This window comes from Bombus vancouverensis, unplaced genomic scaffold (genome assembly GCF_051014615.1).
Source record: "Bombus vancouverensis nearcticus unplaced genomic scaffold, iyBomVanc1_principal scaffold0024, whole genome shotgun sequence".
Lineage (NCBI taxonomy): Eukaryota > Metazoa > Arthropoda > Insecta > Hymenoptera > Apidae > Bombus > Bombus vancouverensis.
Window position 1 is genome coordinate 788,607 of NW_027468915.1, and position 22,364 is coordinate 810,970.

Sequence of the window (22,364 nt, forward strand, 5' to 3'; positions counted from 1 at the left end):
ACCCCATCTGTGGAAGCGCGGAACAACATAATACGAGAAAAACATGAATCAAGCGTAGCAGGACACAAAGGAATAACAAAAACTTATCAAAGAATACGACAACATTACTATTGGGAAAATATGAAAAAGGAAATTCAAAATTACGTAAGAACATGTAAGGAATGTCAATTGAAGAAACTCACAAGAATAAAAGCAAAGCAACCAATGGTACTTACAGACACACCAGGTAAAGCGTTCGATAAGGTTAGTATGGATATTATAGGTCCATTACCAAAAACCCAAAAGGGAAACGAATATATATTAACTATCCAAGACTTATTAACAAAATACTCAATTAGGATTCCACTAGTAGGAATCTCTTCAGCCGAGATAGCGGACGTTTTTGTAAAGCGATTTATTTGTCGTTTCGGGTCACCGAGAGCTATTCTCACTGATCAAGGAACGAACTTTACATCCTCACTAATGAAGAAAGTAGCAAAGAGATTCGACGTAGTTCGGAGTAGCAGAGAGACACGACGGCATATCATCCACAAAGTAACGGTTCAATCGAAAGATCTCACCACGTGCTGATAGAATATCTCAAATTATACATTGAAAATTCCAAAAATTGGGACGAATGGGTAGAATTAGCTATGTTTTCCTATAATACCTCTGTACACGAAGGAACGAAATTCTCCCCGCACGAATTAGTTTTTGGACATCTAGCCAGAGAACCTACTGGTGAAGTAATAATCGAAGAGAACATGGAACCAACTTACGCAGAATATCTCGAAGATCTGTTCGATAAAATTAACACCGTACAACGAATGGCAAGAGAAAATTTGATAAAATCCAAACTAAGATCAAAAGAATATTACGACCGACGAATCAACCCCCAAGATCTTAAAATAGGAGATTCGATATATTTACTAAAAGAACCCAGTAAAGGAAAATTCTCCGATCAATATACTGGACCATACAAAGTGCTAGAAATCTTGCAGAACCAAAACGTCAAGATCGAAGTAAAAGGGATTCCGCGAACGGTGCATTTAAACAAGTTAAAACTAGCGTATAATCGAAATAAGCAATGAATAAAGCGATTTCAGTGGGCAACGTAGTGCGGTAGTATATGTTATAGTGCTGTTCGTCGAATAATACAGATATCGAACACCTAAAAGGAAAAAGGAAAATTATTATACGTGTTTCAATTATTGCTTAAATATAAAACGTGTTAACTCAATGAACAATTAACTAGTGAAAGTGAAAGTTACCTTGTGAACAAGTGATCAACATACAAGAAAGTGTACGTGCAAGTATAGGTTATGGATCATTGTTCGTGGAACACAATGTATGACAGCTACCTAAAATAAGTGAATAAATTAGTTTCAATTGTCTCGGTGCAAAATACAAGGTTATTAAATGTTATAACTATATTATGGATAAATCAAAAGGAGGTGTAACACTGTTCGTCGAATAATACAGATAGCGAAAACCTAAAAAGGAAAAGGGAAAATTATTATGTGTACTCCAATTATTGTTTGAATATACAACATGTCGATTCAATAAATAATTAAAAGAGGGGAAGTGAAAGTTACCTTGTAAACAAGTAATCATCATACAAGAAGGTCTACATGCAAAATAGGTTATGGCTCCCTGCTTGCGGAACACCATGTACCAGCTGAAAATAAACGAACGAATTAACTTCAATTGCCTTAATGCAAAGAGCAGCATCGCTAAATGTTATAACGGTGCTGTGGAGGCGTGGCACTGTTCGTCGAACGACACAGATAGCGGAAACTTGGAAAAAGAAAAGAAGTTTATTACGAGTGTTCCAATTACTGTTTGAATGTAAAACGTGTTAGTTCAACGAATAACGAAAACAGTGAAAGTGCAACTTACCTCGTGAACAATCAATCACCATACAAGGAAGTGTACATGCATGGATTTCGCAGATTAACAAGAAGAAATAAAATAGCTGATAAATATAGAAAGTGGTTAGAAAATAATTAAGATAGATTAATTGAGAGTTAGTAATAAATATAACCGGAGTAAAAGGATATTTTATTATGTATTAATCTACGTAGTATTGTTATATTATTATATCTAACATGTAGAAATGGATTTTGTACGCATATATGTATATAATTCCAATCCAAGTAGTATTCATAATATTTATTTTCACTGATAACAAGTACGTAAAACCTAAAATAAAACAAAGGTTTTAACAATAAAAAAAAAACAAAAAAAAAAAAGAAAAAGGGGAAGAAGAAAAAAAAGAAGAAAAAGAAGGAAAGAAAAAAAATATAATATATATAAATATAAAATTTTCTTTTTCTATAAAAGGTTATTCCTATTTCTGATAAACTCGAGAAATGAAAACATTATACCATGATACACTGACGCAAAGATACACCACACAGAAGAAACTAATAGAGAACGCTTTAAGCTTGGCAAACTTACCGCCCGACGAATTTGCATACACGATAACCAAAACCCAGGGCACATGGCTTTGATTGTTATTTAATAAGGTTTTGGGTTTATAAAATAACGATTCACTTAGATTCGTTTTCTCCAATATATTTCAGTCTTATAACACGTCTTACCACACAGGAATCTCCAAGTCAATAGAACAACGTGGTCGACTTCTAAGACAAAAGAGCGTCGTTAGAAGTCGTACCAACTTAGCTTGTAGTAAGCAGCGATCATACCAACTTAACATTTCTCAACACTCCCCTTTGATCGCTAGTTTCTACAAGCCCCATAGCTTTGGTAAATTGCTGAGTCTTAATCCTATTTAGGCCTTTGGTGAGAATGTCAGCCACATTCTCAGGACTAGGTACATAAGTATAATCTAGTATCCCCCTCGGTACGCAGTTCTTAACGTAAAAGTAACGCACTTGGACGTGCTTTAACAGTAAAGAAATCCACACTGTTTCCCTTGCTGCTTCCTGCATTGCCACAAATTCCGCTTCGCACGTCGATTGAACTATAATCGGTTGTTTTTTGGATAGCCAGGATATCGCACCACCAGCGAGTATGAACACATACCCGCTCCTGGATTTCCTGTCTACCGTACAACCCGCAAAATCCGAGTCGCAAAACACCTTGAGAGGTTGCCCGGTCCTTTGGTATACTAACTTCAAGTCTTTGGTCTTTAGTAAATATCTGAATACCCGCTTCACTGCTTTCCAATCGGATACAGTCGGATTCGCGCATCTTTGGCTTAGTTTCCCTATTGCACACGCAACATCAGGACGACTTACAGTAGCTACATACATTATGTGCCCCACAGCTTGTTCATATAATTTACTGTCGAAAGGCTCATCACGTTCAATATCAAAACCAGCCTCACATTCTCTAGCTAGCGGTGTCGACACTCCCACCACCCCAACCTCACGAGTAATGTCAAACAGATCCAGCATTTGACCTATCTGTACAGATTGATCGAATACTACAGTGGTGCTGTTTGGCTTACTCAGGTGGATGGACAGAAATTGAGTGTCTACACCTAGCATTCTAACATCTAATTTGTCCTTAATCCTAGTTTTGAATATCTCAATCCACTCATTCGTCCCAAACACAAGGATGTCGTCCACATACACAGCTACAATAAATTTTTTAGACGCATCCACATACACACATGGACCACTCACGCATGGGTTCAGACTCATACCTCTTAAAATGCTATTGGTGTGTCTAAACCACATTCTTCCAGCTTGCTTCAGTCCATACAGGCTCTTTTTGAGCTTACACACAAATTTAGTTCTGTCTTTACCTGGAACTCTAAAGAGTTCTGGTTGCTCCATGTATATATCCTCATCCAGAGGGCTGTTGAGATACGCACATTCCACATCGATGTGCTCGTAAACCCACTCATTTTCCGCACATAGAGCAAGCAGAATTCTTAGAGTTCTGCGTTTTACTATTGGACTAAAGGTTTCTGAATAATCTACTCCAGGCCTCTGCCAGAATCCCCGAGCTACTAGCCTAGCCTTATACCTATCAGGGTCTCTCTTTATCACAAGCACCCACTTACAGTCTATAACGTTTTTATTTAAGGGTCTTTGCACAATGTCCCACACATCTTTACTTTTTAGATTGTCTAGTTCCTTCCTTATTGCATCAGTCCATTTTTGAGCGTCTGGCCCCCTCAGGGCTTCATACGCATTCACAGGTACACACACGTTTTGAGCTTTACAAACAGTCGCAGTGTGAGCACAACAATCACATATTCTTGGTTTGTGTAGTCTTGCCGACCTCCTCGGCACAAACGGTACACTCACAGTATTCACTGGATTGTCCTCACACGTTAAACTGTCCATAAAGTAGTCGGTTTCCCCTTCGTCGTTTTCTCCGTCACTCTGTGTCTCGACGTCAGTTTGACCGGCTTCTCCCCTATGTTCAAAGGTTTCTACATCCCATATCCATTCCGAGGACTTATCCTTTATATGGTTCGTTTCCGCCTTAGCGCTCTTGTAGGGAAACGTGTTCTCCTCGAACCTGACATGACAGGATATTATCACCTTTTGGATCTTCGGTAGGTAAATTCTATAACCTTTGACCTGTCTGTCATATCCCACAAATATCCCCTCATCCGCTCTGCTCTCGAATTTTCCTCCGCTTGGACTCTTTAGATACCAGACTCTGCATCCAAACACTCTCAGTCTGTTTATCTCCCCTTGGAGGTCACATCGCTTACCCTTCCATAATTCCAGTGGGATCTTGTCTCCGATGGCAGCGGATGGGCATAGGTTTCTTATGTGGCATGCCGCGTTCACAGCCTCCCCCCACAGATAGTCAGGGAGTCCAGATTGGATGAGTAAACATCTGGACATCTCGACCAGGGTTCTGTTCGCTCGTTCGGAGACCCCATTTTGTTCAGGGTTTCTAGGAACAGTTTTCCTGTGTAAGATGCCTTTCTCCTTCAGGTAGTTCTCGAAGTTTTCTCCTGTGTACTCAGCCCCGTTATCTGTTTGAAGGGCACTTATCTTGGATTGGTGTAAAGCCTCCACCTCCGCCCGGTACTCCTTGAAGCACTTGAGTACTTCATTCTTCCTACTGATGATTCTGACGTGCATGAAACGAGAAAAATCATCTATGAACGTTACGAAATAATTACCTCCGCCCAGCGACTTGCATTGCGTTCTGCCACTAATATCGCTGTGAACTATTTCTAAAGGACGTTGACACATGTGGTGGGCTGTCTTCGGAAATGGTACTTTTGTCATTTTCCCTTTCACGCAGACCCCGCATGGTTCCTCATGTATCCTAGAGCCCTCCTTCACGTTCTTCACAGGGATCTTTCTCATCGCGTCCCCATGTAGATGACCTAACCTCTCATGCCATGACACGATACCTTTGTACGCCTTAGCTTCAATAACCTCGGCGTGGTCGTCATCATTTTCAGGTTCTTCATGATCGTTCTCCATGGAAACGTTTGCTACATGCCTCTCAGGTGGTATTGTCTCTAGATAGTACACGTTGTCTCCTACCTTTGAGTTAAATACCACATCCCCATCATCATGTGTGCCGACGGCCTCATCCTTCGTACACACTGTGGTGACGCCTTTCACTGCCAATTGCCTGATCGAGATTAGATTTACATCTAATTCAGGCACCCACAGGGCGTTCGACAAGGATAGACTCCACCCGCCACAGGCTTTGGTCATCTTCACGACGATCGTGCCTTTTCCCTTGACTTCCAGGTACCCCTTACCAATCCGGATCTGTCCAGTCGCAGGCACGAAGTCCACGAACCGATACCTATCCGGGGTCATATGGTTTGAGGCTCCCCAGTCAAGATAGCTGATCCTGTCCCTTTCCACGTGGTTGATAGATGATAAAGCCAGTGTGGAGATAAGTCCCTTGGATCTCGGTTTATCTTCCGATCCTTTCTCCACTTTGTTTTCTGGGTCTTTCTCTTCCTTGTCTTCTTTTCCCTCATGGCAGTTGTACGATATGTGGCCTCGTTTTCCACATTTATAGCATTTTTTATCCTTTGGGTTTTTGTGCTTTTTCTTAGCGCCATCTTGATTTTGTTGGGGCTTGGTCTTCGATTGTTTGCAAGCCGCCATTGCACTGTTCTTCTCGGAGGGACCCATGGCCGCTTCCATTCTCCTTTCCTCAAGTAGGAGATCGGATTTCACGACCCTCGAGGTTAGATTCTTATCGAGTCTTACCGTCCTAAGATATGTCGTGTAGTTTGGGTCCGCCACGAGGCCGGCTAAGATGAAACACGCCATCATGTGGTCTTCGATTCTTAAACCTGCGTTTAATCCTAACTGGATTAATACCGCAATTACAATGCGCGTTCAAAGATAAAATTTTCTTTTTACTTAGTCGCGGCTCTCTTTTCTTGACCGAAAAACTAAAGACACCGAAGCGCAAAATACTATACGAAATTTCTAAAGATGAGCGCAATAACGAACGTAGTAACAATGAACACAAAGAGTGAACAAAATAATTATGAACCGTAATAACGAAGATCGCAATAATAATGAACAAAGAATAATGAACGGTAATAACAATGATCACTATAATAATGAGCGAAGAATAATGAGCGTAATAAGAATGTTTACCAGAATAATAATGAGCAAAGAATAATGAACGAAGAATAATGTAATAAGAATGTTCACCAGAATAATAATGAGCAAAGAATAATGAACGAAGAATAATGAACGTAATAAGAATGTTCACCGGAATAATAATGAGCAATGAACGTAATAAGAATGTTCACCAGAATAATAATGAGCAATGGACGTAATAAGAATGTTCACCGGAATAATAATGAGCCCTGCTCTACGTTGCTTTGCTTATTTATGCCATCCCCCACGGGGTGGTGGTCCGCTGGGGGTACGCTTATGATTGTTTTTGCGATTTTGATGTTTTTCCCTTTCTTGTTGTTTCCCTAGGTTTCGGTGATCGACGTTCGAACAATGTTTGCGGAGGCATTTCCATCAGAGGTTCCTTATTATTATTTGTTTTTCCTTTTAAATGTCTTTTGTTCTTATGTATGATATATATATATATATTTTTTTTTAAATGTGATATCTATTTTATGTTTGTTAAATATATGTATTTTTAATTTTATATTTCCCCCTTTTTAATTAATTATATATATATATATATGTCGGGTTTACATTAGAAATAGGGTTAGGGGCGTGAATCATCTTATTCGAAGAATAGGGTGTGCGTGTGGCGAGCCACGGGACAGAAACCGTTGGAATGTTTACTGTCGCGTGTCGCCACGAATATTTCTTTTAAGGAGAGCTATAGAATTACTCCATACCTTTGTTAAACAAAGCGTTCATCCCGTAACCGCGGCTACGTTCGGCGACTGACTGTCGCCTCGAGCCCAAGCTCATTATCACAACTCTCGAACAATTACAATCGGATTGAATAACTACAATTGTTCAATTACAGACTCCGGTGTTCTTTCATCTCCGACATATATATATTTTTTACATTTGTAGTTGCGCACAGATTTTATTAAAGAAAAGTGTTAACAATGTGTTTTCATGATTTATTTCTCGCGACTGACTTCCATTAATCCCTAATATTCCTGTCGCCATACGCGTGTAAATCTAACATGGCTGCTCATAAATGTCATCAGTAAAGTTATAGTGACGGGTCTTTAGTTTTGCTTGATATCGAAGTAATTTTCCGTCTGAGGCTCGTTTTTCCTTATTCTACCGCAATTAGAACATTTATTTATTAATATTGTTTTAAAGTGACAAAAGTATTGTTCGTGTGAATATACGTATATATATATTTATGTTGTGTGTCATTTTAATATGGCTAATGTTTTGTAATTCTTCGATTGCGTTATTTATTGTTTTGAGTAGTTTATTTTATAGAGTATTCGATAATATAAAACATACGCGCACACATACATATATATATATATATATATATATATATATATATATATATATATACGTATTCATATGCATATTTCTCCTGGCAGTGTAGTATTCATACGAAATGAAATGTCAATTATTTATTTATCCTTTACCGGAATGTAGGCTAGTTTTAAGTATGTATCTTAGATTATCGATTTGAATCAATAATGTAGAATGCGCATACATTAATAGTAGTTTAGTTTAGAATATAATTTATATATTTATATATAGACATGGATGTTCCGTAATATAGTTCTTATTTTATAATTCCTTACCGGAATGTAGGCTAGTTTTAAGTATGTATCTTAGATTATCGGTTTGATAGAATTCGCACACATATATATATTTCTGACAATGTAACCTTCATTTCTTTAATAATACAATATTGTATGTTTTATGTATTCGTTAAACTATTAGTTTTTGACTTCATGTATACTTATATTTCATAAATTGATAATATTGTATTTATTGCATAGTATTGGAAGCACTGTCTCTAATATTTACTAGGTTATTACATGTTCGGCATATATGTATATACTTATATGTAACTCTCCAAATTGATTGATTGAAATATATTTATATATATATATATATATATATATATATATATATATATATTCCTGGCGTTTCAATTATTTTCCCCTTTTGTAGTTATTCTTATTTCCTGGTTTATTTAGATTTGTGTGTATATGTATTTTGTTTATTGGTTGGATCCGTTAATCGCCCTCGTTTTGTTAATCCTTCCTTTCGTTTCGTAGTGCCGTGTGTTCGTTTGTGCATTCAAATCCTTATTCGCGTGTTTTGTATAGAATGGTTTTCTTGTTCTTGTTACGGCGCGTGCGGTGCGCGGGACGTGACATCCCCGCCCTTGGAGTTCAAATTTCCAAAGGAAATTTGACTGATGGTATCTCTGAGTTCGCTCAAGGCGGACGTAGATGTCGTTGGTAGTTGAGTGACTACCGGTGTTATCGATATCCCTTGAGGTTGTGCTGTTTGATCATCGATATTTCGTCTTCTTTTGAGGTATAGTAGCGGGTGGGTGACTGAGCCGCATATTGCTCCTAATGGGGCGATTCCGCATTCGTAAGTTTCACGTAACTGGTATCCGTGTGCGGCTATATATATTATTGTCTTGATTAGTTTAAATATTGCGAGTATTCCAAATATTGCTGCACTGACAGTTCCAGATTCCATAAAACAAGCTTGATACGGTATTTTTCGCTATTGTCGTTAATGTGTTTTGTCCATCATTCCCAGGATGTTTACTGTTCCAGGGACGATTGTTTTTCCTGTTGCTCCTCTGGCCAATGCGTTCAAGACTGCAGATTTTCTGCCGGGAACATGACGTGGTCCCGTAGTGCATCGAGGTCTTTTGGGTATATATTCCGCTCGTGGCCAACGACGATGGTGCTGAATATCGCCACGTTTGGCGCACGTCCGGGCGGAGTTCCTGTGGTGCGATTCCTTTGCCAAACGGGTAGTTCCGAGTAGCATTTTGTTGTATGTCGTACCTTTACTTGTACCGGAATGCATTTGACTATATGGACCGCTTCTCCTGCGATCAAAGCCATCTGTCCTGGGTTTTGGTTATGGTGTATGCAAATTCGTCGGGTGGTAAGTTTGCCAAGCTTAAAGCGTTCTCTATTAGTCTCTTCTGTGTGGTGTATCTTTGTGTCAGTGTATCATGGTATAATGTTTTCATTTCTCGAGTTTATCAGAAATAGGAATAACCTTTTATAGAAAAAGAAAATTTTATATTTATATATATTTGTTAAGGAAATTCGAGGATATGGGAATACAAATTATTGCCTACATTTCCCACACAACAGTTATACATCTATATTACTCTCTGAAGAACGTCTTGCACGCACGCTGGTCGCCAACCGACTATCCTAGATTCTTCTAACATCTGGCAACAGTCTTTTGTCTCCACTATGACCTTGACGCCCTCTGGCCCTTACACACACACTCTCATGTACAGTGTAAATGTATCACTTCCCTAACAATGTTATATTTTTTTTCTTTCCTTTTTTTCTTCTTCCCCTTTTTCTTTTTTTGTTTTTTTTTATTGTTAAAACCTTTGTTTTATTTTAGGTTTTACGTACTTGTTATCAGTGAAAATAAATATTATGAATACTACTTGGATTGTAATTATATACATATATGCGTACGTATTGGTAAGTAGTATAAATGAGATTTGTTTTATTGTTATAAATATATAAGTATATATCATCAATAGGAATAAATATCACAAATGTACCTTGTTTTCGAGTATATATATATATATATATATATATATATATATATATATATATATATATATATATATATGTGCGTGCAATGGTAAATATGACGGCTTATTTTTATGAGTCACTTGCATTATCAATGGAAGTGAATGTTATAAATATCGCCTACTTTACAACATGCGTGTATATATATATAGTGGTGAACATAAGTGAAAATTATATGCATAGTTATAAACGTTGTTTGTTTACAGGTGGATAGCATCAGTGTTTGGTTTCGTGAGTGGCGTACAAATACTTTACAGTTCCACTGTGTGGATTGCTATTCATGTTCTTCCATCCGTCGTTCAGAAAATGGTTGATGAGTTCGCCATCAGTTCTGTACACACATATAAAAATAGTTAATGTATATATGTAGTATCGTGAGTGAGAGGCCTGGGAGTTGGCGGGTGAACCGCGTGGAATGTCGCGAGAGCCGAGGCGTTTGTTTTTGATCGCGTAGTATGGACAAATGAAGGCACAATAAAACCGTCAAACTCAGAATATGCAAGTCCCATAGTTGTAGTTAGAAAGAAAGATGGTTCTATCAGAGTCTGTGTTGATTTTCGCGAGCTTAATGAACTTATTGAGTGTCCACATTTCCCATTGCCTTTAATTGATGATATTTTAGATGCATTGCAAGGTACTCAGTTTTTCACAACGTTGGATTTAAAGAATGGTTTTTTTCACGTGTGTTTAGACAAAGACAGCCGAAAATATACATCTTTCGTTACGCCATCGGGGCAATATGAATTTTTGAAGTTGCCGTTTGGTTTAAAGATTTCACCCATTGTGTTTCAGAAGTATATTTCGATGATCTTTAAGGAACTAGTAGGTAAAGGTATTGTTATCGTGTATATGGATGACATTATTATTCTTGCAAAGAATTTAGAGGAGGCGTGGGAACGTTTGCAAATGGTCATAGAGTTAGCTGAGCAGTATGGGCTGATTATAAACTGGAGAAAATGTCGTTTTCTGCAGCAGGAAATTGAATATTTGGGGTATATAGTCTCAAAAAATACCATAAGGCCGTCTACACATAAAACTAGGGCAGTAGCAAACTTTCCCAAGCCAACATCTGTTAAAAAGGTTCAGAGTTTTTTGGGACTTACGGGGTACTTTCGAAAATTTATTAGGGGATACGCGAAGATTGCTAAGCCTTTGACGGATTTGTTGAAAAAGGAGGTAAAATTTCAGTTCGGCGATCGAGAAGTAGAGGCCTTTGAAATCTTGAAAACAGCGCTTGTCAACGAACCAGTGTTAAAGTTGTATAGAATGGGCGCGGAGACTGAGTTGCATACAGACGCGTCCGCAGAGGGTTACGGAGCAATTTTAATGCAACTAGATCTGGACGATGGAAAATTCCATCCGGTCTACTTTGCCAGCGGAAAAACAACTCCCGCCGAGGCAAAGTACACCAGTTACGAACTGGAAGTACTAGCAATTGTAAAAGCGTTGAACAAGTTTAGAATATATCTGTTAGGTATGCCGTTTACTATCGTCACGGATTGCCAAGCGTTTGCTATGACAATGAAAAAGAAAGATTTGTGTGTGCGTGTAGCCAGATGGGCCTTGTTACTAGACGAGTTTAAGTATCAGGTGTGTCATAGGCCAGGTAAAAGCATGCAGCATGTGGATGCTCTGAGTAGAAACCCCCTGCCGAGCACTATGTATGTAACGGAAAGTGAAGACGGGCTGATTGCACGGTTGAGAAGTGCACAGAACAAGGACGTTGAAGTCCGTAGGATTTTAGACGCCGCAACGTGCAATCAGGTCGATGGGTATGTAATAAGGAACAATATTTTGTATAAAGAGTGTAAGGATGATGTGTTAATAGTAGTACCGAAGGCTATGCAGGTTCAGGTAGTCAGGCAGGCGCACGAGCGTGGGCATTTTGGGGTCACCAAAACAGAAGCTATAATCAAGAAGGACTTTTGGTTTAAGGGGCTACGTGAAAAGGTCGAGCATGTGGTATCTAACTGTCTCGATTGTATCCTAGCCGAACGAAAATTGGGCAAGCAAGAGGGATATCTAAATCCGTTAGACAAAGGTGACACACCGTTAGACACTTACCATATTGACCATGTGGGCCCTATGACAGCTACAAAGAAAAGATACGCACACATCTTTGTAGTAGTGGGTGCGTTCGCGAAGTTTACGTGGCTTTATCCTACTAGATCTACTGATACCGCGGATGTTATCGATCGACTGAAAAAGCAAGCGGCTGTTTTTGGGAACCCACGACGAATTATCTCTGATCGGGGAACAGCGTTCACATCCAACGCGTTCCAAGAGTATTGCGAAGAAGAAAATATAAAGCATTTATTAGTCACGACGGGGGCGCCGAGGGGGAACGGGCAGGTAGAGAGGGTAAACAGGACACTCATACCTTTACTAACTAAACTGACTGCCCCTAAACCCGATGATTGGTATAAACATGTCGACCAAGTACAGAAATACCTGAATTTTACATTAAACAGGAGCACGGGAAAAACTCCTTTCCAGCTACTTGTCGGGGTCGAGATGCAAACTAAAGAAGACCCACAGATCCGAAAATTGGTTGAAGAAGAATGGGTGGTGGAATTCGAAGAGCAACGTCGTGAACTGCGTGAGGACGCGAAAAAGAAAATTGCTGCTACTCAAGAGGAAAATCGGAGGCACTACAACAAAAGAAGAAAAGGTGCGAAACAGTACCTAAGTGGAGAGTTGGTGGCCATAAAGAGAACGCAGTTTGGCCCAGGATTAAAACTGGGAGGAAGATTTTTGGGTCCGTACCGGATAGTGCGAGCAATGCGGAATGATCGCTACATTGTGGAGAAGGTAGGAGAGCATGAGGGGCCAAAACGGTCATCAACTACTGCTGATTTTATGAAACCTTGGGTCATAAACGCCGAAAGTGACGCATCTGATGACAGCGAGATAGAAGGCAACATCTGAGGGCAGATGTTATTGCAGGATGGCCGAGTGTAGTATCGTGAGTGAGAGGCCTGGGAGTTGGCGGGTGAACCACGTGGAATGTCGCGAGAGCCGAGGCGTTTGTTTTTGATCGCGTAGTTTTGGAAAGAGGAGACCTACGTGATCTTGGCCACGAGCGGTTGCCAAGGGACGGGAGAAAAGGAATCAACAAACAGAGTTTGCGAGTGGCGTTGCCGAGAGAGTGTTGATTGCATTTTGTGAAAGTCGAGTCGTTATCTAATTATTTAGTTGTGCTGTTTTCTGTACGTTTGGTGTGAATAGTTCAGGTTGAACAACAATCGTCTTTTTCTGTCCGATTAACATCTGTATCATCCATTCCTTGTAAATATATTATATCACGATATTACATATATATATTATTTATTTTTTTTTTATATATATAATTTTCGTTTGGATCTGTTCCTTTGTACGAATACTGTATCCCTGTATATAATATAATATATATAATATGTTATAATTATGTTAGTTGTTATTTATTATATATATTTTCCTTAACTCTCTCCCCCTTTTTCTTGTTTTTTTTTTTTTTTTTTTTTTTTATTAGTACCTAACATTGCTATTATGATGCTGTATTGTATTGCATTGGCTGTTATTTGTATGTGCGCGCGACGAACTTCTCAACATGGTCGCTCGCGTGTCTCTTTGGTATGGCGTTGGTTTAATGTCAACAGTAACGTGTTGTTGAAATAACTAATTAATTGTTAATCACTATAATTTTATTTAGTAGTGTTTTGTAATATTGTTTTGTGTTTCATGATATTGTGTGTGTCAATACCGTGTGCTACTTTAATGCGATAGCATGGATTGTATTGTTACCGAATTTCAATAGTCATTGTTTCGATTATACGTGACTTGCATTTATGTATGTCTCGTTTAATGTAGTTAATGTTTTGTGTATTGTGTTACCAGTTATTTCGTGTAGCATAACTTTATTCCTTCGCACCGAGTTTAGTCATGTCTTGTCGTTAATATTTAGTTAGTCTATCTTGATTAATATATATATTTAACAAATATTTAAGAAACAATGGCGAGTGTAGTGGAATCGTTGGACGAAGAAATGGTTTTGACATTGTCGGAAAAGCTTAAAGCATGGGATGCGAACTTTCGCGATATGAGTGCAAAACTCGCCGAATTACAAAGCGGCTTATTCGAACTTAAAACAAAACAAGAACCTAAAACACCCGTATCGCCGCCGACAACGCAACAAGAGACGGTCCAGCCGAGTGGACATACCCAGCCAATTAAGCTAAAAGATGCGATCGAATCGGTGCCAGTGTTTGACGGATATCGACCATCGGTATTCCACTTTTTAAGAGCTTGTGAGCGCGCGCGAAATATGATTCCCAGATATCAAGAACCTCAATTGGTAAAATTGTTAGTAATTAAGCTCCGTGGACACGCGCTCCTCGCCATCGAAGACACAGAATTAATGAGTCTAAACGATTTCGGAAACAAATTAAAGGATCTATTCGGCCCAAAGAAATCTCTTAACGAATATAAAGGGGAATTAGGAACGATATTTCAACGACCCGAGGAAGACATATTACATTATATGGATCGCGTTAGAAATCTTAGATTGGCAATAATGGACGGAGAAAGAGGCGACTACGGCATCATATCCCCCGATATCCAAGATACTATAGATTGGGAAACGAAAGAAGTTTTCGTTAAAGGACTTCCGAACGAGGTATATGTGCGAGTAAAAATAGCAGGGTACCATACTTTAGAAGATGCGTATCGTCAAGCCGTCAAAGCAACACACGAATTGAAACAAATAACCGATAGAACGCGACCCCAACGACCGACACCCTCGAACTATTACAGACGCGGCAACGCACATCCTTCGAACACTAACAACAATATCAGGAACAACCGCCAGGATCGAAGATCGCTACCTCCATCGCAGAATTTTTTGAATTCTACAAGACAAAATATCACGTGTAACTATTGCAAAAAACCCGGGCATCTAGTGAAAGACTGTTACAAATTTAAAGCCCGAGTAGATGCCGGATTAATCGTACCCTATGCTTCGAGACCATCGAACCAGGCGACCGGCAACAAACACAACAAGGACAGCCACCCCCGCGAGATCGCCTCCACCACCCAGAACGAGAGACAGAGCGAACGCAATGCCGACCATAAGATCGAACGAACAACCACTAAATATTGTGGGGGAGTCATCCCACAACCAAACGAGGTCACAGACAGAGAATCCAGAATCTCAAGGCAAAAGGAAAAGAGTGAAGCACAAGCAACCGGCGAAGGAAAATCATCAGGAGTTGAATTCAGATTCGGAAGGCGACCTCTCCGAATTATTTCAATAAAATTTAACGATTCCCCAACGACCCCAACTGCACGAATAGTTTCCCCAGATCTAAAGACTAAGACGAGTTTATTATTAGACTCTGGATCGGAAATCAACATTATCAAGAAACCTGCTATACTCGATTCAGCCATCATCGACGAAAAGGAATCAATCGAAGTGCGAGGAATTACGGCAACGAGCCTGGTCTCCTTAGGGCAGACGGTAATACAGGTTGCGGGCCATCCGGTTGTTTTTCATGTAGTCGATGATTCATTGCTAATCGATCAAGACGGAATCCTAGGATCCGAATTTTTTGCAGGTTGTAAGGCTCGTTTAGATTATGAGGGAAGACATATCAGATGGGGAAATATTTATATTCCCTTCGATACTAAAGAAAAAATAATTATACCGAAGCGAAGTTCAATAACGTGTTCGATTAATATCGCTAATCCAGTGATAAAAGAGGGATTTATTCCAAGAATCGAGCCGAACAAGGGAATCTATTTTGGTAATGCAGTTGTGAGGAATCATAAAGGAAAAGGTTACATAAGAGTAATAAATACTACTTCGAGAGATTACGTATTTACAACACCAACGATGGTAATTAAAGAATTTGAAAATCCCCCCCCCCCGCCCCCCGCTTCCTATGACAGCGTGCAATACAGTTCTAAGATCGGAGGAAAGTAGGTACGATAAAATAAATGAGTTACTACGACTCGAACATTTGAACGAAGAAGAAAAGGAAAATGCTAAAAAATTGATTCGTAATAATCAAGATAGGTTTCATATTCCAGGAGATACATTGGAAGCAACCGAAGTTCTGGAACATAGGATAATTACAACGGATAATATACCCATCAATACTAAACAGTATCGATATCCACCAATACATCGAGAAGAAATAAATCGACAGGTCCAAGAACTACTAGATACGGACGTAGTGGAACCATCAATATCTCCATATAACTCCCCGTTATGGATTGTGCCCAAAAACCCGATTCGCAAGGAAATAAGCGCTGGAGATTAGTCATCGATTATAGAAAATTGAACGATAAAACGATTGGCGATGCCTTCCCACTACCCAACATTACAGAAATATTGGATCAATTAGGAAGTGCAAAATATTTTTCCACGTTTGACTTGGCATCGGGCTTTCACCAGATCCGTATGTCACAGGAAGATGCCCACAAAACTGCATTTTCGACACCATACGGGCATTTTCAATTCAAAAGAATGCTCTTTGGATTAAAAGATGCCCCGGCAACATTTCAACGTTTGATGAATTCAATATTATCTGGTCTGCAAGGAATAGAACTATTCGTCTATCTGGATGACATAGTGATTTATTCCACGTCTCTCCAAGAACACGAAATTAAATTTAATAAATTAATGGAAAGACTGAGGAAAGCTAAATTACGATTACAACCTGATAAGTGCGAATTTTTACGACACGAGGTGAATTATTTAGGACATATAATTAGTGAGGATGGCGTGAAACACGACCCAAAGAAAGTCGAAGCCGTATCAAAATTTCCACGACCAAAGAGGGCGAAAAATATCAAACAATTTCTGGGACTAGCAGGATATTACAGAAGATTTATACCCCGATTTCCCCAAGGTCGCGAAACCATTGACACAACTATTAAAGAAAGACACTCCCTTTAAATGGACAGAAAATCAAGAAAACGCATTCAAAAATTTAAAGACAGCGTCAGTGACGAAACCCATCCTGCAATATCCAGACTTTTCTAAACCCTTTAACCTTACTACAGACGCATCAGGATATGCAATAAGCGGTGTACTGAGTCAAGGGCCAATCGGAAAGGATTTGCCGATTGCGTATGCCTCAAGGCTATTAAATCCCGCCGAACAAAACTACTCTACCATAGAAAAGGAGTGTCTGGCAATTGTTTACAGCGCAATGCACTTCCGACCGTATCTTTACGGAAGAAAGTTTACCATCGTAACCGATCACAAACCTTTAGTGTGGATGCATTCTATCAAAGATCCTACTTCAAGAATTTGGAAATGGAAATTAAAGTTATCGGACTTCGAATTTGATATTGTATACAAAGAAGGCAGGGCGAACGCAAACGCAGACGCATTATCTAGGAACCCTCCGGAAGTTTGTTTACCAATCAGAAAGAGAGAGGAAGTCTCACCGATTCGCTATCCTGTCTCAAAAAGATTCGAAATAGATACGTCAACCGAAGACTCTCCCATATTCGAAGCTAAACCACACGTCTTGCCTCAATCCAGTGATTCTAAAAATCAAGGAAAGGGATTTACCCGAAAACATTTTACAACAGAAGAAACCCCCATAAAATATTTAGACCAAGCATTAGCAGAAATCGATGTAAGTACAGATAGAGAAATAACCGATCGAGAAAAAGAAGGCACGGATACAACAAGCGAAAAAGAGATCTCCACTGTAATTCCAGAACTAATTCAACAACGAGAAAAGGACACGAGACCTACGATAATTGCGGAACTAAGAATTTCAGAAACCCGAGACTCAATTGCGAGAGTAAATGACCATAAAGTAGTATTTATAGATATACATGGCAATCCGATAGATAAAGGAGCCTTAGAAATGAAGGAAACGGGAAAATTACCTCGTTATGAAGATTTAATGTTAGAAAAAGCAAGATTGAATTACGATTCTGGAAAATACATTGTATTCCTACCGATAAAGGAAAATAGAAATATTCCAATAACACCAGAAAATTTATTAAACTCGCTAAGATCTCTATTAGACGCAGTAAATGAAAAACAGTTAACTTCGTTCAGCATTAGCAAAGGAAACTTGGAGGAAATACCCTGGCGATATACAATCAGAAAATTAAAGGAAATATTTATGGAAAAAACCTTAACCATCACCATTTGCACTGGGGAAGTAATTACCCCATCTGTGGAAGCGCGGAACAACATAATACGAGAAAAACATGAATCAAGCGTAGCAGGACACAAAGGAATAACAAAAACTTATCAAAGAATACGACAACATTACTATTGGGAAAATATGAAAAAGGAAATTCAAAATTACGTAAGAACATGTAAGGAATGTCAATTGAAGAAACTCACAAGAATAAAAGCAAAGCAACCAATGGTACTTACAGACACACCAGGTAAAGCGTTCGATAAGGTTAGTATGGATATTATAGGTCCATTACCAAAAACCCAAAAGGGAAACGAATATATATTAACTATCCAAGACTTATTAACAAAATACTCAATTAGGATTCCACTAGTAGGAATCTCTTCAGCCGAGATAGCGGACGTTTTTGTAAAGCGATTTATTTGTCGTTTCGGGTCACCGAGAGCTATTCTCACTGATCAAGGAACGAACTTTACATCCTCACTAATGAAGAAAGTAGCAAAGAGATTCGACGTAGTTCGGAGTAGCAGAGAGACACGACGGCATATCATCCACAAAGTAACGGTTCAATCGAAAGATCTCACCACGTGCTGATAGAATATCTCAAATTATACATTGAAAATTCCAAAAATTGGGACGAATGGGTAGAATTAGCTATGTTTTCCTATAATACCTCTGTACACGAAGGAACGAAATTCTCCCCGCACGAATTAGTTTTTGGACATCTAGCCAGAGAACCTACTGGTGAAGTAATAATCGAAGAGAACATGGAACCAACTTACGCAGAATATCTCGAAGATCTGTTCGATAAAATTAACACCGTACAACGAATGGCAAGAGAAAATTTGATAAAATCCAAACTAAGATCAAAAGAATATTACGACCGACGAATCAACCCCCAAGATCTTAAAATAGGAGATTCGATATATTTACTAAAAGAACCCAGTAAAGGAAAATTCTCCGATCAATATACTGGACCATACAAAGTGCTAGAAATCTTGCAGAACCAAAACGTCAAGATCGAAGTAAAAGGGATTCCGCGAACGGTGCATTTAAACAAGTTAAAACTAGCGTATAATCGAAATAAGCAATGAATAAAGCGATTTCAGTGGGCAACGTAGTGCGGTAGTATATGTTATAGTGCTGTTCGTCGAATAATACAGATATCGAACACCTAAAAGGAAAAAGGAAAATTATTATACGTGTTTCAATTATTGCTTAAATATAAAACGTGTTAACTCAATGAACAATTAACTAGTGAAAGTGAAAGTTACCTTGTGAACAAGTGATCAACATACAAGAAAGTGTACGTGCAAGTATAGGTTATGGATCATTGTTCGTGGAACACAATGTATGACAGCTACCTAAAATAAGTGAATAAATTAGTTTCAATTGTCTCGGTGCAAAATACAAGGTTATTAAATGTTATAACTATATTATGGATAAATCAAAAGGAGGTGTAACACTGTTCGTCGAATAATACAGATAGCGAAAACCTAAAAAGGAAAAGGGAAAATTATTATGTGTACTCCAATTATTGTTTGAATATACAACATGTCGATTCAATAAATAATTAAAAGAGGGGAAGTGAAAGTTACCTTGTAAACAAGTAATCATCATACAAGAAGGTCTACATGCAAAATAGGTTATGGCTCCCTGCTTGCGGAACACCATGTACCAGCTGAAAATAAACGAACGAATTAACTTCAATTGCCTTAATGCAAAGAGCAGCATCGCTAAATGTTATAACGGTGCTGTGGAGGCGTGGCACTGTTCGTCGAACGACACAGATAGCGGAAACTTGGAAAAAGAAAAGAAGTTTATTACGAGTGTTCCAATTACTGTTTGAATGTAAAACGTGTTAGTTCAACGAATAACGAAAACAGTGAAAGTGCAACTTACCTCGTGAACAATCAATCACCATACAAGGAAGTGTACATGCATGGATTTCGCAGATTAACAAGAAGAAATAAAATAGCTGATAAATATAGAAAGTGGTTAGAAAATAATTAAGATAGATTAATTGAGAGTTAGTAATAAATATAACCGGAGTAAAAGGATATTTTATTATGTATTAATCTACGTAGTATTGTTATATTATTATATCTAACATGTAGAAATGGATTTTGTACGCATATATGTATATAATTCCAATCCAAGTAGTATTCATAATATTTATTTTCACTGATAACAAGTACGTAAAACCTAAAATAAAACAAAGGTTTTAACAATAAAAAAAAAACAAAAAAAAAAAAAGAAAAAGGGGAAGAAGAAAAAAAAGAAGAAAAAGAAGGAAAGAAAAAAAATATAATATATATAAATATAAAATTTTCTTTTTCTATAAAAGGTTATTCCTATTTCTGATAAACTCGAGAAATGAAAACATTATACCATGATACACTGACGCAAAGATACACCACACAGAAGAAACTAATAGAGAACGCTTTAAGCTTGGCAAACTTACCGCCCGACGAATTTGCATACACGATAACCAAAACCCAGGGCACATGGCTTTGATTGTTATTTAATAAGGTTTTGGGTTTATAAAATAACGATTCACTTAGATTCGTTTTCTCCAATATATTTCAGTCTTATAACACGTCTTACCACACAGGAATCTCCAAGTCAATAGAACAACGTGGTCGACTTCTAAGACAAAAGAGCGTCGTTAGAAGTCGTACCAACTTAGCTTGTAGTAAGCAGCGATCATACCAACTTAACATTTCTCAACACTCCCCTTTGATCGCTAGTTTCTACAAGCCCCATAGCTTTGGTAAATTGCTGAGTCTTAATCCTATTTAGGCCTTTGGTGAGAATGTCAGCCACATTCTCAGGACTAGGTACATAAGTATAATCTAGTATCCCCCTCGGTACGCAGTTCTTAACGTAAAAGTAACGCACTTGGACGTGCTTTAACAGTAAAGAAATCCACACTGTTTCCCTTGCTGCTTCCTGCATTGCCACAAATTCCGCTTCGCACGTCGATTGAACTATAATCGGTTGTTTTTTGGATAGCCAGGATATCGCACCACCAGCGAGTATGAACACATACCCGCTCCTGGATTTCCTGTCTACCGTACAACCCGCAAAATCCGAGTCGCAAAACACCTTGAGAGGTTGCCCGGTCCTTTGGTATACTAACTTCAAGTCTTTGGTCTTTAGTAAATATCTGAATACCCGCTTCACTGCTTTCCAATCGGATACAGTCGGATTCGCGCATCTTTGGCTTAGTTTCCCTATTGCACACGCAACATCAGGACGACTTACAGTAGCTACATACATTATGTGCCCCACAGCTTGTTCATATAATTTACTGTCGAAAGGCTCATCACGTTCAATATCAAAACCAGCCTCACACTCTCTAGCTAGCGGTGTCGACACTCCCACCACCCCAACCTCACGAGTAATGTCAAACAGATCCAGCATTTGACCTATCTGTACAGATTGATCGAATACTACAGTGGTGCTGTTTGGCTTACTCAGGTGGATGGACAGAAATTGAGTGTCTACACCTAGCATTCTAACATCTAATTTGTCCTTAATCCTAGTTTTGAATATCTCAATCCACTCATTCGTCCCAAACACAAGGATGTCGTCCACATACACAGCTACAATAAATTTTTTAGACGCATCCACATACACACATGGACCACTCACGCATGGGTTCAGACTCATACCTCTTAAAATGCTATTGGTGTGTCTGAACCACATTCTTCCAGCTTGCTTCAGTCCATACAGGCTCTTTTTGAGCTTACACACAAATTTAGTTCTGTCTTTACCTGGAACTCTAAAGAGTTCTGGTTGCTCCATGTATATATCCTCATCCAGAGGGCTGTTGAGATACGCACATTCCACATCGATGTGCTCGTAAACCCACTCATTTTCCGCACATAGAGTAAGCAGAATTCTTAGAGTTCTGCGTTTTACTATTGGACTAAAGGTTTCTGAATAATCTACTCCAGGCCTCTGCCAGAATCCCCGAGCTACTAGCCTAGCCTTATACCTATCAGGGTCTCTCTTTATCACAAGCACCCACTTACAGT